The following is a 24,916-nucleotide window of genomic DNA, read 5'->3' on the forward strand; positions in this document are numbered from 1 at the left end:
GGCTTGAATATGCCTGCATCTCATCACCACCAACGACGATAAATCTGCACAACTCACATCCTCTACTGCATGTAGCCACGTAGCCATCACAATTTATGTCCTAATCAGAGGTGTTATTTCATCCATCCCCTCCACTCCATTTATACAACTACCTAAGTGTCATCTAAGCTATTTTAATTAGAATTATGAGTATTACCTAATATAAAATTCAATGGGAATTCCAAAAACTATTTTTATCAATTATTTTATACATTTTGAATAACTTAGATAAAACAGGAAATTATTTTATAAATTTTAAGATGATTGCACTAAATTAATTTTATATAATTATTAATATTATTTAAAATCCTAAATATAGAAATAAAAGTTAAAGTTGACTTATTTGATACTTGTGGCCTATGGATTCTGAAATTTGTTGATAATAAATTTTTATGAATTTCAAAACATAGAGAATAATCAAGATTTAGGTTTTGGATAAAAGAGAAATAAAAATATAGTTTAGTTTTTTCAAAATCCATAAGTTTCAATTTTGTGTGTCTAGTTTATCATAGATAAAATAAAAATGTTATTATGGTTAGAGTTGCAGGAATATTTTAGAAAAAGAGAGAAGTAGGCACGAAATTATAAAAAAAAAAAAAAGAAGAAAGGTAGTTGGTCGTGAGTGGTGTAAAAAGAAAGAGGTAGAGAAAAATAGGCAATTTTTTCAGCTGCGGGAAAGGAGAGAGTCTGCTGTGGGAAAGGAGAAAGGCTTGCAATTTTTTCAGCTGCGGGAAAGGAGAAAGTCTGCTGTGGGAAAGGAGAAAGGCTTGCAATTTTTTCAGCTGCGGGAAAGGAGCAAGTCTGCTGTGGGAAAGGAGAAAGGCTTGCAATTTTTTCAGCTGCGGGAAAGGAGAAAGTCTGCTGTGGGAAAGGAGAAAGGCTTGCAATTTTTTCAGCTGCGGGAAAGGAGAGAGTCTGCTGTGGGAAAGGAGAAAGGCTTGCAATTTTTTCAGCTGCGGGAAAGGAGAAAGTCTGATGTGGGAAAGGAGAAAGGCTTGCAATTTTTTCAGCTGCAGGAAAGGAGAAAGTCTGATGTGGGAAAGGAGAAAGGCCTGCAATTTTTTCAGCTGCAGGAAGAGAAAAGGGCTAGTAATCTTTTTCTTTCAGCTACGGGAAGAGAAAAGGCCTTGCAATCTTTTTCCTTCAGATGCAGGAAGAGAAAAGGGCTTGCAATCTTTTTTCAGCTGCGGGAAGAGAAAAGGGCTTGCGATCTGGAACTCCTGGGAGAAAGTCTGTCTGGTGACTTTTTTTTTTTAGCTGCAGGAAAATAAAATCTGGCGATCTTCAGCTCTTGAAAAAGTTTGACAATCTTGAGCTCTTGGGAAACACAACTCAGATTTCAGGGAAACATGGAAGACCTTGTGCGGCGACTCAGATCATTCTTGTGATCTTTAACGTTGATCAAAATTGTCAACCCTGAAGATCTTGGGTAAAGGTTCTAAACAGCATTAGCATCATTGGTAAGAGTAACAGATTCTACGACCTCAGCATTCCTGGTAAGAACAGAACATTAAATTCATTGATATTTGAGTTTCTTTGGCGAAATTGAATGTTTGAAATTCGGAAAATAACAATTAGGTTTGGATTCTGAAAGAATTGTCATTATTGCTGAAAAATTGAGATTAATCTTCTTTCTCATTTGCAGAATAAAAATTTTTGAACGAATTACCATTCCTACTGAAAAATTGAGATTAGTCTTCTTTCTCATTTGCAGAATAAAATTTTTTGAACGAATTACCATTCCTGCTGAAAAATCGAGATCAATCTTCTTTCTCATTTGCAGAATAAAAATTGTTGAACGAATTTTAAATTCCTGCTGAAATCAATATTAGTTTCTCTTTTCACCTACAGAATTTAAACTCTGAACAGTCCAGAATTACCTGCTGAAATTGTTGATTAAGATAGAAAGAGATCAAGATTTATCTCTCTTTCCATTTAGTGATTTTAACACTCTGAACGAATTAGAATTACCTGCTGAAACCATTATTTGAAAGGAAAAGAGAATTGGATTTTTTTTTACTGTTGAATTTCACATCTGAAAAGGGATCAGATTTTCAATTCTCTTCTTTTCAGAGTTCTGATATCTTAAGAAAGTAGTATTATCACAGTATCAATCTTATTCTTTAAGTTTTTTTAAAATAATAATAACTTGAGAAATATTCATATAAAAAGATTATATTGGATTTTTTTTTTTTGCTCTTGAGCTAACCTTTCAGGTAAATCGAATACAAGTGTTTCAATATTTCACAAGGTCTTTCAACACTTGTGAGAATAGAGACAATATTTTGAGTAAAGGAGTTTTTGGAAGCTGAGGACTTGAGTGGTCCATTGGAAGTAGAAGTGAAGGCAAGGATACCATCAAAAAGGCTGAGGGGGCTCAAGGTTATTCTTGTTTTTCATTTTCTAGATAGGAGGTATCCGTGTATCCCTATTACCAGGCTGTTTTAGCTTGGGGGGCTATAAACTTGGTTAGGGACATATTAAAACTCCGGCTGGATACCCCGGGACAGGATTAAGGGATTAGCCCTAACCTGTATAAAAATTCTGGGTGTCCACTTCTTCTCTCTTTATAATTAGGTAATAGGTATAGATATCAGGAAAATAACAAAACAGGAAGAAAAATAAAAACAGGGAATAGTCTAATTCACCCCCCCTCTTAGACCATTCATAGGATATTAATCCAACAGATTCAAGTCTTGCTTGCTTTATGCTATTAAATAAATAATAAATATTTTTGAATAAATCAAAGGCTTTAAATGACGTAATTAACCTCTGATTTCTAGTTATCACCCCTCTTTCTTTCTCCTTCTAAAAAAATCACTTCCCAACTGTGAATGGGTGGTCAGAAAATCTACTAAATCCATTGTCACATTGATCACGTAGATATGTGTAGAGGTGGGCACATGAAAGATTTTTACAGTGTCTTTAAGGGAGAAAATTGAGTATAATTAGTCCAACATAAGGTTATGTGAGGTTTTATGTATTAAATATTATTCAATTGAAATGAAATCCTCTGCATATACAATTATAGATGATAAATCAAGCTCGGAAATCCCAAAACCATTCTACCACCTCCCCAGTATGTTATTTTTACATAATCTAGGCCTAAGAGACAGTACATTTACTCCATGCAACCTCACTTCCCATATGGTTTGGAGAGTTGAGGCATCGTGTCACCCACCACCTTACCAAAATCATAGCCATTCAAGTGGCATTTATATATGATCAGCCAGCTGCTACTTGGTTGACCATAATGACAAGAAAAGCTTTAAAATTTTGGGTAATTAAAAAAGTCTATAAATGGGTTTCTATTTTCCATGAAGTTCATGACTCATAGTCGAGTTTGTTCCATCCTGCCTCTTTTTACATTTGTATGCTTTAACATTTTACTTGTTTTTAAACGCGTTTCAATAGTTTAATCTTCTTTTTTACTCTTTATGTTGAGAATTTATTTCAAATTGAGTAATGATACCATTTCCTCCTGAAAAAAAATATGAAACTACTAGAGGCACAATTTTACTTCCAAACTCTCAAAATGAGTGGCAGGTTCTGATTAGTGATGAGAAGCAATGACTTATAAGAGTGAAGATTCTGATCAAAGGTTAAACTTTGGTCAGCTTTCCTTTATCATTATCCGATTATGATACAATATTTAAGTTTGATCAAAATATGAAAACCAAATGGAAGTTGTCCCATAGACCCATCCACCTACTTTAATTATGATCATGGATAAAAAAATAGGGACTGATAATATTCTGATCAAATATCCAACTTTATATTGAAATTCAGATATCTGATACTGATTATATGTATGCCAATGTATCTATTGTTTGCCTCAGATCATTATCATAATATGAACAAAATAAAAAATATATGAAGCAAGCTGGTGTATCCGGATTTCTTCTAATAAGAGTAGGACCAGGGCTACTTCGATCGGGTTGACCCATTCGGCTCGGGCATGTCTGACCTAGTAAATCTGATTGGTTGCGTCTGAGCCAAACTGAGCGAATCGATAAGGCCCGAACTGGTCGACCAGGCCGAATTGGTTGCCTAACCTTACTGGAGACTTTGCCAGCACAACCTGAGTTGAGCCGATCGCCCTGGCCTGAGTTGACCTAGTCAACCTAGCTCGAGCTCACTCATTCGATTCGGCTCAAGTAAACTAGACTGAATTAATCAGAACCATCATGGCCAAACCAGTCCACGCAGGCTCCCCCTATCCCGACAAAGTTGACTTGGCCACTTTGGACCAAGTTGCTTCGCCCAGACTGGATCCTATTGTCACGGAAGTACAGAACACACAAGATGAGAAGCGAGGAACTGTGCCCAACGGGCAACTATCTAGACGAACACAAACGATGACCTAGGCGGAAAGAGTGGAGGGAACCTCACAGAAGTCTACCACCCAACCACTCCTCAAGACTACACTTCCCCCTCTCTACGATGTCACGACCCCAACGAGGGGTTTTACGGACTCTTAAGGGAGTGAGAGTAGTTGCATTCTCCAAAGAAGAGATCTCGCAAATGGCACCATCATTCGCTTACACTTTGATAGGGAGATTTGGTACGAAGCGTCCCCTTATAGATGACATCATGAGGGTAAACTTAGCACCAGGACACTTCCTTGGTACGATGGTCATTGGAGCACACAACGATTTGAGTGTTTTTATCTACTTCCAGTCAGAAGATGACTTCAGAAAGGCTCAGAGCCGCACCACATGGTCGATCACTGGCTCCATTACGCACACCTATCGATGAATGATCGAGTAGATGAGCAGCTCACGAGAACATTTCCCCCACTCTGTCCCAATGTGGATAGGTTTCCCTGAATTACGACCACATCTCTTCACGCCCATTGCTTTGGAATCCTTAGCAAATGTCGTTGGAACATTTATACGCCTTGACAAAGACGAACATTCATTCAACCGCCCTGGATATGCAAGGGTATGTGTAGAGATAGATCTGCTTGAGCCCATTCATCGCATGATACTAATTCGCAATGGCGATGAGTTAATCCGCCAGCCCATTGTGTACGAGAACCTCCCGAGTTTTGTACACACTACATCATCTTGGGTCACTCTCTCTATACGTGTCACCAAAAGGCGTCGCAGGCCACCATGAACTCCTTGGAAGAGTACCTTCCTCCTTTGCCTTATAATGAATACATAGCTGAGGCAAAACTCACTACCCAAGGGCTTCGCCCTAAAAAAGACCGCCTCCGGCTACACACTCCACCCTCACACTGTAGGGTGCAACTAGTGGGTCACCTCTCCTACACGGGAACTCTATGTCGGCTAAGCTTGTCCTGGCCAAGTCCACACCTACAGCTCCACAATGGGTGAATAAAGGTGTTGATAAGCGCCCCCAAACCCTATCCTGAGCTAAGGATGTTTCATTTATTAGTAATCAGTCGGACAAAGGTAAAGAGGTAAGGGTACCCACACCCACCTAAAATATTTGCCATTTTGGATGCGCACCAGAAGGACCCGATATGAGAGACTCCATGGAGGTCATGTAGAGTCGATCTAGTACCCCTAGCACCTCTAGATCAACACCCTCCAGTACTTCACCATCACCTAGGCCTACATCCCCGCACCATTCATCATCCCCCATCCTACATCCTCCCGTCGCTCATCATCTCCCACTTGCCCTCCACCATCACCTTGATCCTCTCCATCATCTCGCTCCCTCCCCCTCGGCTGCCCCACCTTCATCCCCCCCCCCACCTCCTTCACCCCTCCATAGCCCTAGCCCAACATCCTCTCCTAGCCACATCCCCCCCCCCTACCCCCGATATACTCACCTCCCTGCCCGACCTCCACAGCCCTAGCCCACCGTCCCCCCCTCGCCACATCCCCCCCTCCATATGCTCACCTCCCTGCCCAACCTCCATCCATCTCATATTCTCTCTAATCAAGATGAATGCTTGAATAACCGTCAAGCTTCACTCCCCAATTCTAAGGCAATTTGTGGGGACACTAGTGGTCTCTCTTCCACAAGAGAGGACAAGGATGATGCCTCCATTTCTGAGGATTCAGACATAGACACCTCCCTCTCTCAAGGACATCATTTGGATGGCCCCCCATACATGTCGCATATATAACACCCAATCGAGGGTGCATCCTGTGAGCCGATAGCTTTATGATTCTAAGTCTCGTTTGGAATTGTAGAGGGATTGTCAGCCCTCCAACCTAGTCACATCTCCTATCCCTCATCAATAAGCACAACCTAGGGATAGTTGGGCTTATTGAGCGGATCACTCACATTCCATTATGAGGAAACTCGGGATTGATCATGATTACCGTCATTCCTCGAATAAGCTCTGGCTTTTTTGGAAGCGAGATTATTCGTTGGAATTTCTTACTGAAGGAGCACATTACATTACCTTTGTCATACCATACTCCACGAAACCCTACACGCTCACCGCAGTCCACGCCTCGTATAGACATCTAGTGCGGGAGGCCGTCTGGGAAGAACTCACTCGACATATCCAAGCCTACTCGAGACCTGTTGGCCTCCCTTGGTTTATAGCCGGGGATTTCAAATGCATACGGGCAGCCAGTGAACGCCAGGGAGGAACACCACCCAGGTTGCGATCTATGCAAGCGTTCAATGATTTTATTCAACAGGCTTCACTCGTGGAGCCACCCACTACAAGTGAGAAGTAGACATGGTGCAATGAACACGAGGCAGATGTGCATATGTACGAGCGGCTCAACCGTTGCTTTACTAATAGCACAACACTAATGCACTACACTATGATGATTGAGATCCTACCGAGATATTACTTGGATCATTTACCACTCCTTCTCTCAGACTTGAATACTCGAGTTCACCACCCTCCATTTCGATTCTAACCCACGTGGTTAGAGCATGAAGACTTTCATAGTTTTGTGCACAGCTATTGCTACATTGTCTATAGAGAACTTTAGAGACATGCACACACCAATCGAAGCACTTAATATGGTGCTAGCTGTTATTGAGCAACAACTACAGGATGGTTGGAGTGACGAAGCAGGAGAACGCAAGCTTAGGCTTAGTGAATAGCTTGAGGAAGCCATGTGACGACAACAGATTTTCTATCTCAAAAAATTGTGTATCAAATGGTTGCGAGAAGGTGACAAAAACACACTTTTCTTTCATGCCTTGATTTGACATAGAGCTCGTACTAATTATATGACCCTATTAGGGATGCATAATCAGGACCCCGCCCACCTAGCGGCAGCTGGTGTCGTATACTATAATACACTCTTGTCTTCACAACCGACTACTATGAGGGAGGACCTAGTCGCTTCCATCCTCACTTGGTGACTGTCCAGGAAATTGCCCTACTTACGGCCCTTCTTACAAGAGCAAAGATCAAGGAGGTGCTCTTCTCCTTTTGTCGAAACAAGGCCCCATGACCGGATGGGCTTTCTGTGGAGTTCAATATAGCATGTTGGGATATAGTAGGCACGGACTTGGTGCTTACTATCAAGGAGTTCTTTACACATAAAGTCCTACCTAGAAGTTAGAAAATCACTTTATTGACTCTTATTCCAAAAGTGGACACTCCAACTTCTTTTACAGACTTTTGCCCTATTAGTCTTTGTAATGTATGTTATAAAGTTGCATCCAAGATCATTACAAATCAACAAGGGACCTTCCTTAATAGACTTATCTCGCCTGAATAGTGTGGTTTTGTCAAGGGTTGATAGATCCATGATAGTATCATGCTAGTTCACGAGTTAGCCCATCCACTAGACACTCATATTTGGGGCTCAAAGGTCATCATCAAACTGGACATGGAGAAGGCCTTTGATCGAGTTGAGTGGAATTTCCTTACCAAAGTGTTACGTTGCTTTGTGTTTACTGATACTTTCATCGATCTTGTGGATGCAAGCATTAAAGAGAATCATTTCTCTCTTGGAGGACGGAAACTCCACTGGCTTCTTCACGGCCATGAGAGGTCTACGGCAAGTTGATCTCATCTCACCCACCCTTTTCATATTGATGGAGGAGGTCTTCAGCATATCGCTCACACGAGCGATCACTCGCGGCCTCATCAACCATATTTTACAAAAAGGGGATTCCTGATCCTCTCGCACTCTCTATTTGCAAATGATGACATCCTCTTCCTCGATGGATCTAAAAATCCATTAAGGAACTTATGAGTGTCCTCACTGCTTACAAACGGGCTTCTGGCCAGCTCGTCAATGCCTCAAAGAGCAACTTTATGGTTGGTCCATCCACCACATCAAAGTGGTCTCAGATTATTCAATAATATTCCCACTACTCGCGAGGATTCCTCTGTTTTGACTATCTTGGATGCCTTATCTTTCTCAGACCCTCTAGATAACATTATTTTGATGCCTTGGTGTCCAAGTTGTGAAAGAAACTAGACGGATCAAAACTTTATTTTTTATCCTCTGGTAGCCGCAACCAGCTTATTCAACAAGCCCTTATGAGCATCCCGCTACACACTCTAGTGATCCACTTCTTATCACTCATAGTCATCTGCTTTGTGGAACGACTATGCGCACGTTTCTTATGGTCTGGTCACCTTACGGGAGAGCATCTCCACCATTGGATTTCTTGGGAGAAAGCTTGTCGCCTGGTGAACGAGGGAGGTCTAGGGATCAGAAGCCTTCAGGACATCCAAGACATACTTTACAAGAAGCTCGTGTGGTGTATATGTACCACAAACTCCTTGTTGGGGAGTTTCATCTCGGGCAAGTATGGCAAGTGGGCTCGTAGAGAGTTGGACATCCGAGGCCCTTGTAGTTGGGGGGCTTGGCAACACCACTGGCTAGAGATAGCCAATGTCACCCATTGGCATGTCGGTTAGGGTGCGATTAGCGCATGGCATGATACATGGCTTGCCGATGAGCCTTTAGCCTGCCAACCCCACTTTGCACCCCATCAACTCCGATTGATTGTGGCACATCTGCTTACGGTCAACACGCGCCACCTTTGGGAACAGTATGGCCTCCGCTTAGACATGTTATCACAGGCCCAAAGTACTCTAATCGGGACCACTCTCGGCCATCCTATTTGGATGCTTACCCTCGATGGGTCCTTCTTCTGTCAATCCTCTTGTGAGCATTTTTTTTTAGAAATCCCCCATGCCACACTATGGTTGGCGTATCTGGCATCCTGTGATCATCACTCGAGTCTCCTTCTTCCTTTGGAGACTCATGCATCGTGGCCTCCTGACGGATGATCATGTGAGTCGTATCGATCACTCCTTCATTTTACGTTACCAGTGTTCTCCCTCATCTCCCCAAGTTGAGACTATGGAGCATATTTTCTTCCATAGTTTTTTTACAGCCCTAGACTGTTGGTGCCAAATTACACATCATTTGCACCCACTACTACGTACCCCTACTACTCTAACACAATTAGAGTGTTTTGGCAAGATTTTTCTCTCACCAACACACTCTAAGTGGAGCCTATTCCTTCACATCACCATAGCTTACGTACTATGGAATATTTGGAAAGGACAAAATGCTTCACATTTTTTACGGACCCCTATGTGAGCACTAAATATCATGCGACGAGTCCAGTAGTGGATACGAGGCACTCACCATCTTATATGGCCCGCACCTATAGTTTAGCCCTCACATGCACTCTTATTCGCAATTGGGACATATCAGTGACCCTTGGCCCCTTCACTATTCGGCTACAGCTTGTCCACTGGCACCCACCACCAACTGGCATCCTCAAGTTGAATGCCGATGGTGCAGCCAAAGGGAGCCTGATAACACCCTGATTTCGGTCTTTATTTCATGTTATTAGCATGATTTCATGCATTTAAAGAGCTTAAAATTGGGTTGTTATCATATATTTGCATGAAAATAATGTTTGCAAGTATTTTCTAATTTCTCCCTAATTTTCTGTTAATTATATGAATTTTTAAGGATTTATTGAAGCTCGAAATAATTATTTTTGAATTAAAATGACATATTTAATATTTTGTTTCGACATGTATCAGCATGGGAATGAATCAGGGAATTTTCTAGAATTTTCTAGAATTTTTTACAAATTTTAAGGATTTTTCTGGGATTTATTTCAAGAAGAAATGCATTTATTCTATTAAAAAGGGCATATTTATAATAAAATACAATGTATTTACACAATTTCTGGACTTTTCGAGGTCTTTTTGCAACGTTTTGTTGCAAAAAGACCCTGAAAACAGCTCTCGGTCGCCACGGCAGGCGTAAAGATCCAATTTAAAGTCATTCAGGGTTTATTTGCAATTGCATTATTAATTTTAGAGAAAATCGGAGGAGAGAGAGTGCCAAAAGGGCATATACACGAATATTTTTGGGCGGCGTTCATTTACAATTGCTTGTTTTATTAAGGGCTTTCTTGAAAAAAAACGCAAAGAGCCTCCCGCCTTGTCGACGTGGCGCAACTTTACCCGTTGGATAAAAATCCAACGGCGATCGCACATGTGTATGTGGCAGGAGGTAAGTTCACCGCCCGTGCGGCGCATACAATCTTGCGCGTGCGGTGACGTGGCGACACACAAGTAGGCAAAGGAACAAAAAAACGCACGTGTGCGTGCGTATCAAAACGTACGCAAAATGCGCACTAACGAAAATTTAATTGTTTTCTACTCTCTCGTCAGGGGTTCGTGGCGCAATGAGAGAGTGCCCGCCAAAGGAGTTGAAACGCCGCAGCCAATGGGAAGTCGACACGTCATTGCGTGTATTAATAAATAAATCAATTTTAAATCCAATGGACTAAATTGGTTTAAAATTGATTTATTAATAACTTTTGATCCTGAAGTCCGATTGAGATGATTTTTTTATGGATTTGTTTGTCTTGATCCCCTCTTTCTATCTGTATGGTTGGATCATTCAGATCTAGCCTACATTGATAGATAAAAATTAATTACTAAATGGGGGTAAAATGGTGATTTTCACCATGTGACCTAGGTATAAAAGCTGAATTTCGAGAGGAGGGGCTCATTCTTGATGGTTCTCTATCACATCTGCAAGACAGAGAGGAGTCCCATCCTGGATCAAGTTATATGGTACTTTTTCCTTGATTGTATTTGGATTTGTGCGTTTTAAATGAGATTAGTTCAATTTCTTGTTTCTTCTTCTTAGTTTTGATCTGAAATTCTAAATCGCTTGGCTTGAGCGGCATGTACAAGCCCTGATTAGGATTGAGAGGAGAATTTGAGGGATTCAACTAAGCATTCAACTGCATTCCAAAGAAAAACTCTAAAAAAATTAGTTTTAATTCTTAGGAGATTAAATTACCCCCATTTCAGTGCTGAATTATCAAAGTTGCAAAAACAAACCAAACTCAAATTAAAAATTCCCTTTTAACCTCTCTAATTGACCTCTTGGATCCTTTTATTAGGATCAAAGAAGCCAATTTAGAGCTCCATATTTCTTCTATTCATCTCAACTCTTCTACCACCCTTTCTAAATTCTCATCTAATTAGGGTGACTTGATCCTCATTGAAGATCAAATTCAGTTTAATCAGAGTGAAACGACCAATACAATCACCAAATCGAATTCCTTACTAGCTTCCCTTGGACGACACTCATACTTATCACTATACGTCTTAAGTGGAGTTCTTATAAATTTTATTGCATAAGCCAAAATCCACAACGACAAGGGCTAAAAATTGCATAGTTTTTACCCCTGTTTTCGGCTTATCAGAGCCCAAGACTCGCAAGAAGGGGGCAGTATCCTACGTGACCACACAGGGAGTATTCTTTACACCTTTCGTCCTTTTACAGTATCCAAACCAATACACCAGCCGAGACTATAGCGATTTGTGATGTTTTTCTCCTCTACGAGGCGCAAAACCTTCACAATGTCATTGTAGACTCAGACTCTCATGTGTTAGTAAACATGCTCTGTGCAGGCACCTGCTCTTAGTGGCAGCTACAACAAGTATGGCAGGACATCATACGGTGCTTCCCCCGCTTGATTAGCATCCGACACCAGTTGCGCAAGGGAAACCAAACTGCATATGCCCTTGCCAACCATGTGATACATAGTCAAGCCTCTTCTACTCTTTACTCATCCTAGCAGGAACTCCCTCGGGCAGCTCGTGGTTGCCACTGCATTGAGCTCCTCAACTTGCCAGCTCTTCACACGCATCACACTCTATCAAAGGATGGATATATAAATTAGATAAACAGCGAATGTTTATTTTAAACTACTTGTAACCATATTTTTGGGTTCTAGAGGCCTAGATCTGGATGAACAAATCATAATGACACACATCGAAAGACATTTTCAAAATCAAATGACATCATTAAAACCATTGAAACATAGTACCTTCGCACAGATTACATGTGTGATTTCTTGGATCCTAGACCAAGACGAGTCAAACTGCTCAAGTGTGCAGCCTCTAGACATATCCACGTGTTCCTTGGAATATCAAATCTCCTCCTTCTCATTGATGAGGCCTTTCATATTAATTTAACTATCTCAAGATATAGATTAATTAATGTTAGATTGATTTAACCCCATTGATAAGTCGAGTCTCCAACACGTGGGTTGCCAAGCTACACCTTGTGTTCTAGAAGATGCACAGGTGTGTATATCGACTCACTCATGGAACATGTTCTTCATCGGTTACGGTGTATGTATAGTCCCTCATCCACTTGATGCTCCTTGGATGACTTAGGGTATGGTTAAGAGTCAAACCCTAATCGGTCGTCCGAGTTAGTACTGATACATTCAAAAATCATCGGAGAACTCATCTCTGATAATTCACTGCCTTAGCCGAGGACTTCATCTCATCGTCCTCCTTGAGCTATTTCCTCTTATACCGAATGCGATGATCCCATCTTGACCACTCAATCATCTTCGTGAACTTCTTGATGCACTCGAACTAAGACCATTTAGAATCCCATGATCAGAAACTCATTGGCCATAGTCAAAGTTTGTCCATAAGATGTCTTTGATGTCTCAAATCTAACGACAACTTACACAACCATGACGTGAATCAACCTGATTGACATTTTGGTATAATACCATTCAGGGATTTGTACGGATCAATTTAGTGAACTCTTTCCAATAAAGAGCACCCACTATATATCCTTGGTGTCTCCACAATAATGGCTATAGGACCGGCGATACTCATCATATGAGTGAGGCTAGATAGTGTTATTATATCCGGATACTTTGACGTCCTTCTCGTGTATCCTTCAAACAGGAATATTTGGAACACATGCTTAAAGACTAGTGATCTCCGTATCACGATCTCATCATAATTCACTAAGTCTGATCATGTATTCATGGACTTCATTATAAGCATCACATGTGCACTATAATGAATATGTTCTATTAATGAACATGGAACAAGACGTGGAATGTGTGATTGGCTTTCCCGCCACATATATTTCCATCACTATTGTCATCCACCCATACCCCACTAGCCCACCACTCTACCACCATGTCCTACACAACTTAGTATTCACTTCAACCCACAAACCGTAACTATTTACTCAGCTAACCCACAAAGTCCACCAACAATCCCACCCTAACCCACTATCACTACCCCATCCTTACCACACATCATCCATCACCCTCCCTTTACCCTACCCCACACTTTAACCTGCCTCTCCCCATCGCTCCCTCATCTCATCAAGCCTCGCCTAACCACATGTCACATAAAGACAACCTTAATATATTTAATGTAATATTAAAATTTTATATTTAATATTACATTAAATACAAAATTTTAAAATACATTTATGAATATACACTATAACATCGAACTAACATAAAGACAACTTTAAATAATAATAAACTAATTAACTTAAATAATAAATTGAAAAATCTTAATACATGTAAAAATTGTAAGATTTCAATAATAAATTAAATTAATATGTTCCAATATTTTAAGAAAATATTCCAAAAATAAATGAGTGTTCTACCTCCTTAATTCTGAACGTTTTCAAAAAATTATTTATGTACCAAAATAAAATAATACAATATCTAAATTAATTATTTCCTTTAAATTTACCTAGATTGGATATGAATGATGATTTAATGTGTTTTACTACAGTCCATATAGTTTTCATTTTTACCTAAACATATAATATTTTGAACTATTTTCAAATTTACTTTTATTTTCATAATTCAAATTAAGCATGAACCTTAAGGTTGGCTACAATGTGCATAAATCACATAACCAAATTGAGGATTCCAAAATTTTTAAATCATATATTAAGTGTGATCCTTCAAGTAAATCATATTATGATTAACATCAAAATTTTCTCTGAAGTAGGGTGATGAATCCATTGTCCTACCTTTAATAAGAATCAGATCTAATTAGAGATACATATTTTATCATTGATCATATTCTGATAAAATTAAATCATATGACTTCAATAAAAATCTGATTCTGATGACTGATGGGTCCATTTAGGCTTCTAATCTGATATCACAATTGTATCATAATCTCATCACTGAACGAAATATCAATGAATCCATAGAGCTCTTCATATTATATTCAAAAGCAAATTCTTCTAACTATTGGACTTGAATCATAATCTGGTTACTGATCAAAAGAAGTCTAGTGGATACATTGTCTTCTAATCTAGAAATTATTATACCAGTGTAATGTCCACTATTATTTGTCTCCTAAAATTTTAAGATACTACCTACTAGGTATGATTGTTTAATTTTATGATTCTTGTAAACTATGTGACCTACTTTGGATATCAAATATATAATTGTATTTATTTCTTTATTCGTTTGTGACTTTAAAGAATTAAAAACATAGTACAAATATAACTATGAATTTTATCATCTGATCAAGAGTAATGCCTTCTCTTATTTGTAAATTTCTGAATGTATAAGCAAGTTTTGGGTTTTGTGGATTTGATTAATGACTTCATATCAAATTCCATGCAGTGGAAGATGGAAATAAATCCATAATTTATATATATATCCAATGATGATCTCATCATCGTATGAGGAACTAGTTCTGCTATAGAATCTCTATGCAGAATTTCTTAAAGTCGTTTATGTGCCTAGACTCTAGAGATATCCGTGCGACCGCTGCAAAGATGGATTTCCTTTGATATAGCTCAATCCTTGAAGCTCTGGTTGATTTTACCCCCATTAAGCCTCAATAAGAGGGGATTCCAGAAAAAAGGTGAGAAGACAAGGGGGGCTGCCCAGAAATGGCAGTCATGGGAACCTAAAATGGTTGTTCCCGTCTATTTATCCTGACATGAACGAACCTGATTGACATTTAGGTATACCATTCAGAAACTTTTAGAGAACAATTCAATGAACTTTTCCCCTAACGGGCACCAACTATTTGTCTTTGCATATCTACACTAATGGCCACTAAAGGAGATTAGTGCACATATCAACTGTACTTGTCCTATTAGTACGATTAAACAGTAATATTATTTCCAAAGAGTTTGATGTCTGTCATGAGTATCTCTTAAATAAGTACATTATAATTCGTGTTTAAAGACTAGTAATGATGGTATCTTGATCTCATCATAATTCAGAAAGTCACTACACATATTTAGGGACTTCATTCTAAACATTTATCACAGTAGACTATTTTATGAATAAATATTTTTTTGACGAACTTCAACATGTGATGGAAGTTTTATTTGCTTGATTTTCACAAATTATCAATCAACAAGACAACAAGTTCTTTGATTTCTAATGAGACCTTGGCTCCTTCAGTATTAAGATAACATTATTATTGTCACATAACAATGGAATAGAGTCTATGATAAAAGGTATGACTCTAAGGTTAGTTATGAACATTTCAATCAAATTTTCTTCTTGAATATATTAGTTGTAGTGATGTACTCGGCTTTCATCATCAAGTTTAAGGTTGGCCTTCTTGGAACTTTTCCACTAGGCTTTCATCATTACATCATTTTAATGCTCATAAATGATTCTCATGTTACATCTGATCTCTCTTAGAGTTCTCCATCCTAAAATCCTTTTTGGTGATGGTTTATTTTATGGATTTGGAGAATAACGAAAACCTTCCTAACCTTTCTCTATATATCCATAAAATAAAAAGTTTGATTCTTAAACTATCTTTATTTACAAGCATTCATCACTACCTTATGTGCTCTTAACAGCTAGATCTTAGGCCACCTTAGGCCTTACGCAAAGAATGGCGTACATGATGAATATGATTATCATGATACATTGGATCTTTGTTAGAGTTCTACACCTAAAACCCTTTTTGGAGATGATATATAGAAAAACTTCTTAACATATTTCTATAGGTCAGTATTTCTGATATATTGGTTACTTTTCTCAAATCCTTTCATGGAGAAGATTTGTGATAGTCATTCCATTATCTAGCATAACATTCCTACATCATTCTCAACAAATAGATTGTTCTCTACATAAAGTATTATGAGAATATTAAATTAATTGTGCTCCAATTGGTTTTCATGTATACGCACATGACTCCTATTCATTCTCAATGAATACATGATACTTGATCAATTTCATTAAAACTCACAGTGCAGCCACGTAAGTATTTCTTCAGTCAATCTTTGAACACCCAAAACTTGCAAACTATGACATATATTTTTAGGTTTTATCATATACACCTTCATCCATTTTCCAAATTCCATAATCATAATGTGCCTCAACGATAATAAAGCCTCTGATCAACTTTATCATAGAATATAGTGAGAATCCTTCCTCCATGGACTTTGCCTTGAAAATTTTCAACTTATCCATCAACACCAATCTTTATTTAAAAATTCTCTTACACTCAAGGGATACCATACCCTTAGAAGGGTCTCCCAAGTTCCAAGCTTGGTCAAAGTGAATACGTTAAATTTATGATTATGTCCACATTTACAAGTTCACTCATTTACTTGTATCATTATATCACCCAGCATGATTCAGTTATCTAGTCCACTCTATCACACATATGAAGTTTTTTTGGGTACATCTAAACAAGTTCAGAAGTAAGTCTTCATTCAATAAAGTTGTGATGTTTGGGATCTTGAATTTCTCTCAATATTACTTTTTCTTCCATTAACTACTGATAAAATTTATGAATCTTCCAAGAAAATCAACATCTTCTAAGAAGATGTTTTTTCTCCATAATTTAGTAAAACTATTTTTTTTTTTATTTGGACACCCATATAATTCACACCTAATAATCCTTAGATACCTACCTATAGCATGCATCATTTCATGGGAAGAATTTCCACACAAATGATACCTAAAGTTGGTTTGATGTATCTTGACGAGGCCGATATTGTACAGCTCTTGTTACACCACAGAGAGGGCAAGTAATCTGAGATGAAAACGTGAATGGATGATGCAGGAGTAGAAAAACCAAAGAGAATTTACGCCAGAAGTTGCTGACCTAGGGTGAAAGTTCAGATAAGCGACATGAGGGGTTTAGGGTAGTAGATAGGTTCCCAATCATCCGATGATAACATGATAAATGCATGAAATTTTCCATATATTTTAGTTTTATATATTATTAATTTAGAATTTATCATTTTATCACTTGAATTAACTAAATATTTATGCACTAGCTATAAATTCAATTTTTTTACTTTATGTTATTTTTGACTAAACTCCTTGACTTCTTTAAGGTCAAGTAATTTTATTACTGATGAGTATTCTATAGTTTCACATGTGCAAAAAATTACAGGAATGAGAAGATGGTAATTCTTAAAGAGTTGGAGAACTTTTTAGAGTTTAGTGATTCTGAAAGGGGGCTTGAAAAGAGAAAAGAGTATTGTGGGCCTTCAAACAAGAAATATGAAGGAGATGGGCCACGACCTTGCCTGCCCATTGGGCTATTGAAAGCCTTCCAAAGAAACAAGTTGAAGATCACACAGGGAAGCTCTCAACCCATGGAGAAAAATAGGCAAAAATGGCAAGAAAAGAAAATACAAAAAATACAAAGGGGGTATTTTAGTAAATAGAAATTATATCTTCCACCAAGACATTCACTTCGGAAGCAAAAGCCCTTTTGAAAGAGGTTGTTCAGGAATGCATGGAATTTTTTCTACAATAGGAGCAAAACTAAGAGTAATCCTTGGAAAATGTCAATGGTTGATGGCATATTTGTCAAAGGAAAATAGAATATGTTATAAGAATTAAATTGGTCAGTTGGATATTTAATTGGTCAATTGGGAACCAAAAACTCGTTAAGTGTTTATTCCATATTTTCAACCTTATCTCCATGGAACAATATGCTATTGCTGAAACATGGAAGAATTTAAATCTTAGATCAAAACACTACGTATGGATGATATGAACTGCCTAACCAATAATTCTTAAATGGCAAAAAACCAGAGCCTATTACTCACTATATCCAAAATTTTCCATTAATAAAACCATGTAAATCCATAGAAAATTTCTTCAAATGTATAAATAATACTTTTCTCCCTCATTTCCCCTCATTCTTGACGTGCTCCATCAAGTGGCTGGAAAGCAAGACAAGGCATATTTTAGAATCCAGATTTCTCAACCTGCTTGATGTATGTTTATTGAAGTTTTCACTCAATATCAACTCGTGTTTGCATTGAAAAATGCATGGTCCTCACGAAATATAGGGATCCAGACTTGAGAGGAAGCATTGAGGGTTCATTAAGCTTGCATTCAGGTTTTAGGAACTTAGATTTCCCTTTTTCCCATCATTATCATCATTGAGGTAGCGTGGTAATGCATGGAGTGTGTGCAGTCCCCCCCCCCCCCGCGCCGTCTGTAGATGTCAACTTTGTGGTGCATGGCAGGTAGACCTATCAGGCAAGAGGGCGAACTCTCCCGCCTCCAGCACTCCATACAATACGCTAGTCCTGCAGGCCCTCCTTCGAATGTGTGCGACGCGTACAAAGAGGCGGCAAGCTGAGGCACTCAACGCGATAGCATCCACGAGCTACCTGAGGGATTTCCTCCTAAAAGAGGAAAAGAGAAGAGAAGTTTGTGTGCATACCGCATGGTTGGCACATGCATCCGTTGTCTAGTTGCCATCGTGTAGCTGGTGACGAACCCTAGTAAGGTGAGGTCGGCAGTGCATGATGTCATGCCATACTCAATGCAGCCGCAACTGAGAGCATAAACCTACATGAAGCATGTAAAGTAACAACAGCGAGTCTGATTCTACGGTGCTATTGTTGATAAGGTCAAATAAGGGTAGTCATTTGCATGCTTTCTTCATCTTAAATCTCCTGAAATTTAGTTCAACACTACCAAAAACTCTCATTTACATAATAATCAGATCAAGCCTTATACTTTTTGCAATGATGAAAAATATAATTTTTTATTATTAACTTGAGGTTTCCTTCAATGCTCTGACATATATTTTACCAGTTACATAGTTTGTATTTCTTTTTAGAGGCTTCCAGGAATATTTCTAAACCCCACTAGGCTCAATGAGTCAAGTGGGACGTGGATCTAACAATTTCCCTAGTATGTTGACTTTTCAGATCAAAGGTTGACTTCCGGTGGTCATAAAATTATAAAATTTTATGAGGAGGTCAAGACATGAGTCTTGATTCTTGGGGCAAAGTTTTAGATCAAAAGGATCTATGAAGAAAAAATGCATGATAATCAATGGAGTTGACTCAACTAATAGGCTTGATGTGAAGGAGCTTGAAGAAAACCTTCTAGAAGGTCTTTGGAGGCTTTGAGGATGTTCAAAACACCTAGGAGGACTCCATCTGGCTGTTATTATTTGGAGGAGAGCCCAGGGTCAGGATCCAGTCCAGGATTCATGAGGTGGAAACCATCCATCCATCCATTCCAGCTCAAATCCAAGGGCTAGAGATGATTTGTAACTAACTCTAACCAACTTGGTCTTTTCCCTCCAAATTCGAATTGGAGGTAAAGACTCTGACTGTTTGGGGCCTGATCACCTGGATTAAGGCCTCAAGAACTCAATCTTGGACGTTTATCCATGATCCAACCACCAGGAATGACTAAAAGAACACATGTAACCCCATAAAGGGCCCCCTCACCCTCCTTGAGGGTATCTAAAAATTGAGTATTGTTTTGTTCCACTTTCTCCATCAGCTGAGCTTGTTCATGGGTCCAACTTCTTCCAAAAGGTTCAAGGCATTTTCTAGGAGCGTCCTAGATCTTGAGGCCAATTGGTAGGGAGCTAAAGAAATCATGATGTCGGATGTCGTCGATGACTCCATCCGATGGGTAATTTGCTAAGTAAATGTAGGTACGTGATGCGAGTGACCTAGCTGAAATGTTCGTGCAGGGCGAGCTTGCGGGAAATTGCCGAGTCTCGAGCTCCGTGGTGTTCAACCGATGATGATGATAGTGACCTTCTGACCCTCGTCGGAGAACCAACGGCGACTATGGCGCCGAACGGAACAAGTCCGTAGGGGCTCGCACCTAATGGACGGTCTTGACCTGTACCTAGAAAGACGCTCAGCATATAGTTTCTTGATAACTTCCTCTCATCTAATCTAACCCGAGCGCAGTAGAGTGCAGCCAAAAATATATTGTAGAAAGTAATATAACGGATGAGCAAGGGGAACGACATACCTCGTCGGTGGTTACGTTCATCGTCATCTTCGTCGACGCAAAGAAGCCAGTGCGGGCAGGTTGGTGGAGGTGTGCTGGGGGCGAGCACAGCGTGCTCAACAAGGTGGTGATGGCGCATGATGTAGGAGGATGAAGGTGTCGAAGAGTGACGGAGTTTAGGCAACTCGAACAAGTGGCCAGGTTCGTTGGGCACGACGGGACGTGGACTCGTCATTGCACAAATACAATGGCAGGCTCGGCAGTAGGGCACAGCTACAAGCAGTGCGTGCAGCATGAGAAGCACGACAACAGCAATAGATGGGTCAGTTTTTGGGTGGTAAAGCGATGCAAGGGTCTGGATCAAACAGCGTGGCGTGAAGTTCAGTGATGCGACCGCTAGGACGGCTTGAGCATCAAAAAATTCTTCCAAGGTGGGGTGTCTCCTATGGGAACTTGGTAGCAAGACGTGTCTGTAGGGCTCCCGGCGACTTCGCGTGCGAGGTGCAATACCCGACCCAAATGCAGCATTCTGTTGACCGAAGGGGGATGGGCGCATGCAATCGCTTGAGAGAGCCAAGCATTAGACGTCCAATCAATGAAGGAACACCGAGGAAAAGGCGGAGTAAGCTTATGAGGGTAGTGGCAGGTTTCCTTGAGTCATCGTGGCAATAAACAAGCCGAGGAGAGGTCGCGATAGACGACCGTCCAAGCAATCCAAACCAGCAGGCGAGAGCAAAACCGTGGAGGCGTTGGGGCTTGTACGGTGTGCCAAGGCGTTGCATCGGCTTCTTGTGATAATGGTCATCGCAAGGACACTTGCAGTGGTTGACCGGGCACTGAAGAAAACCTCGCCTGTCACCCAGGCCTCCTTGTACTGAGAATCGATGCGGGATCAATCACCACGAGTTGGCTGGCTGCAGTATAATGTAGTGGCACCCCTCTCTGTTTCCTTCTTCCCTCTTACTCCTCCTTTCTTCTCCCTTGTTCTCTTCTTCTCCTTTCTCTTCTTCTTCTTCTTCCTCTCCTTCCTCTTTCTCCTTCAAGCGTGAGATCTGATAACTGACACAAAGACAGATCTAGTCTGAATGTGGGCCTCATCATGGCCTTATATAGGGCCATGATGGGCCCCTTACAAGGAGTCCAACAAGGGGGCCCAATAAGAGACCCCATTTTACAACATAAATAAAGATACTAGGAGATTAAAACGATGCAAAATTAAAATGATACATACAGATACGATGATATGTATATAAAAACAATGATACAGACACATCACGACGAGTAGGAGCACTTGTCGTGACGAGCACAAAACAGAGATTAAACCAACGAAAATAGATAACAGAAAATAAGAAGATACAAGTGCGGACATACTCTACCCAGGGTATTTAAACTCATTCATCTTCACGGATGCTTTGGCGTGCTGGTCGGGCTGGGCATGGACAGCAGTGATGTTGGTGGCGGTGAAGAAGGCTCCGATGACGTGTTGTCGATGACGCTTGGACACGCTCCATCAAATCACCTTGGGCCCCTTGGGTGTGACAAAAAATGTTCCTCTCATCTTCTCATTCTACCTCCTCTCAGTCTTTTCCTAAGCTTTTTGGCTATATTTAGGGAGATATCCAACGCCCTAAGCTTTCCAACACCTACTCACATGTGTCAAAACGATTTCTGGAACTCCAGATATTGTCATTTCACTCTTCTTCCGGTTCACCAACTCTAAACCAGATAAGTGAATTACAGTCTTATTAATTTCAGAATTTTTTATCTCTCTCTAGGGACAATAACAAATTCCTTAAAAAATCTCAAAAATCATTCTCTTTCTAGGCTCTTTACAGAAATTGTTCATACATATTAAAAAAGAGTATGCATCTTTTTTCTCTGAAAATAAACCATGTTAACAAATAAAAAACCTTATCAAAGAGACTTATAAAATCATGGAACTTAAAGTTCATATTGAAATTTATCCTAATTAGGTACCTAGCTCCCTGTGCGATCTAACCTTTCTAATTAGTACTAGTAAGGTAACAAATTTGTTGATTAAATCCATATTGACCTTACAAACGGACTAGTTAGTGATCTTTCTCGTCATCAATTTTGAACCCTTAGTTTGGCAATTGTGAAGGTTTCATTTCTCCCAAAGGAGTAAACCATCACATATCGCCATAGCCTCGGCTATCCTAGTAGTTTGAATATCATAAAAGACAAAAAAGCAAAGAGAATGCTCCTTGTATGGTCACGGAGAATACCGTCCCCTCTGGCTGGCCCCAGGTTCCATTTGGTCGCACCTTCAGCTTGAGGATGTCGATTGGCAGTGGATGCCAATGGACAATCTGTAGAAGAATGGTGAGGGGGACTAGCGTTATCGGAGTGCCCCAAGTATGAAGGAGGTCGCATGTGAGGGCTGAGCTGTAGGCGAGGGCGGTATGAGATGGTGGGTACGCTTTATCCATTGCTTGATGATAAGCTCAAAATGTATGTGTTTTTATGTCGTTAGTAAGGGTTTTCAAACTTAAACAATGATATTTATTTTATCCCGTAGTGTTTAAGTAAGGGGTCAAATCCTAGGGAGGCAATAGGGAAAATTCACTTTTGAGTAACGTAGGGTTTAAATTCAGATTTTGGTTAAGATAATAGCTTCTTAGATATATTCACCTTTATACCCTTTTTAGCTCAAAACATATCAAATTGCTGAAATTAATTTTCTATAATCTTCTATCATCAAGATTAGGATGTATGATTAGTGAACTATTTTTTGTAAGAATTAGTAGGTAAGTGTAGAATTGTTAGCTAATTCGATTTAGTGGGATTAACATGTTTTAATGAGTTTAAATTGACATGGATAGTCAAATTAGTATGATTTAGTTGAAGCAATTGAGGTTAATTCAGATTGATTTATGAAATTCTCCGGTAAAATCCTAATTAAATTCTCACATATTTGGGACAATAGGAAAGTTTTTTTTTAATTTTATATTTATCCTAATTGACTCGAAATTGTAGAAATGAACAAAATTAACAATTCGTGAATGGGGTTCACGATTTGCTAATTTAAGAAATACGAGATCAATTTGGATGATTTAAGAGATGGATATAATTCGGAATTGTTACTTGCTTCTCTACGAGTATTAATTGGATTAAAAAAATAAGGTAAGACTTACGACTAACTATGATTAAAATCAAAAATTAAAAACAAAATGATGGAGATGAATGAACTACGAAATCGAAAAGCTGAACAAGTAATTAATTGTAGAATCAATTCAAATTGAACCAAGAAGTACCAGAAGTAATTTCAGGGTGATAGGAATGAAATTTGCACAACGAGCTAACCGAATTTGACAGAATTTGTGCTTGATTTCAAGGCAGAGTGCGGCGCCGGATCATCTAATTTCCTGTCCAATTTCAGCTCTAAAAGCACTCCAGGCTGCTCTTGAGTCAGAGAGGGAGCTCGGGACTTCTCCTCTTGCTTCCAGATCAAGAACACCTCCTAATTTTTTCGATTTCCCCCATTATCACTACGGAATCAGAAGAACAACTTCTTCTGATTCTGTTACCAATTTTGTCCATAGCACTGTGTACGCCGACTACACGTCACACACCGGTTGGTCCACGTTGGGCACTGGGCATCGTGCGCACGGAGATGCATGCATATGGAACGCATGGAGAAAATTTGCCAGCTCTTCTCGATCTGCCTTTTTATTGGTCCACAACGCACCGCACCAGTGTGAGTTAAGTCGGACCTGATTCGTCCACGTTGCGGCGTGTGTAATGTGCGTCGTGCTGCACATGATCCGCGACGCGCACTACTGTGCTTGCATGCGTGTCACGCACCCAAGCCCAAGCACGCGTTCTGATTGGCTGGCACTCTCTTTGGTGTGTTTCCCTGCGCACTAGACACACTTTAGCGCTTAAAGTAGCCCAATAAGGGCCAATTTCAATAAAAAAAACATTTTTATAAAAAAAAACTTTAAAAATAAATCCTAAAAAATGTGCATTACTCCCAAAATGATTTTATTAATTTCTAAAATTCAGTTTATTTGTTTCTTTTGTGTTTGTTTATAGAAATAGATCAATTCAACATTTAATTCTTCTAAAATTCATTTTTAAACATGTTTAAAATGTATAAATTGACCTAATTATTTTATTACATGTATTATTTAACTTGAAATTCAAATAAATTCTTCTTTTAACATCAAATCAGGATAACATGCATTAAAATTAATGTTTTAAAGCATTAAAAACCCAAAAATGTGATGAAATTAGCACTTAATTTCCTCATATTTGCATGTTATCACTTAACATGGCATAGGATATTAAATGCTTGCACGGGGGTCCCTGAAAATGAGACCAATTTTTCCATCGCCTTTTCCATATCCCTCATAGTAAGTAAGCTATGGTAGCATGAAGGAATGGGCTC

The sequence above is a fragment of the Wolffia australiana genome, chromosome 14 (genome assembly GCF_029677425.1).
Source record: "Wolffia australiana isolate 7733 chromosome 14, ASM2967742v1".
NCBI classification, from domain to species: domain Eukaryota; kingdom Viridiplantae; phylum Streptophyta; class Magnoliopsida; order Alismatales; family Araceae; genus Wolffia; species Wolffia australiana.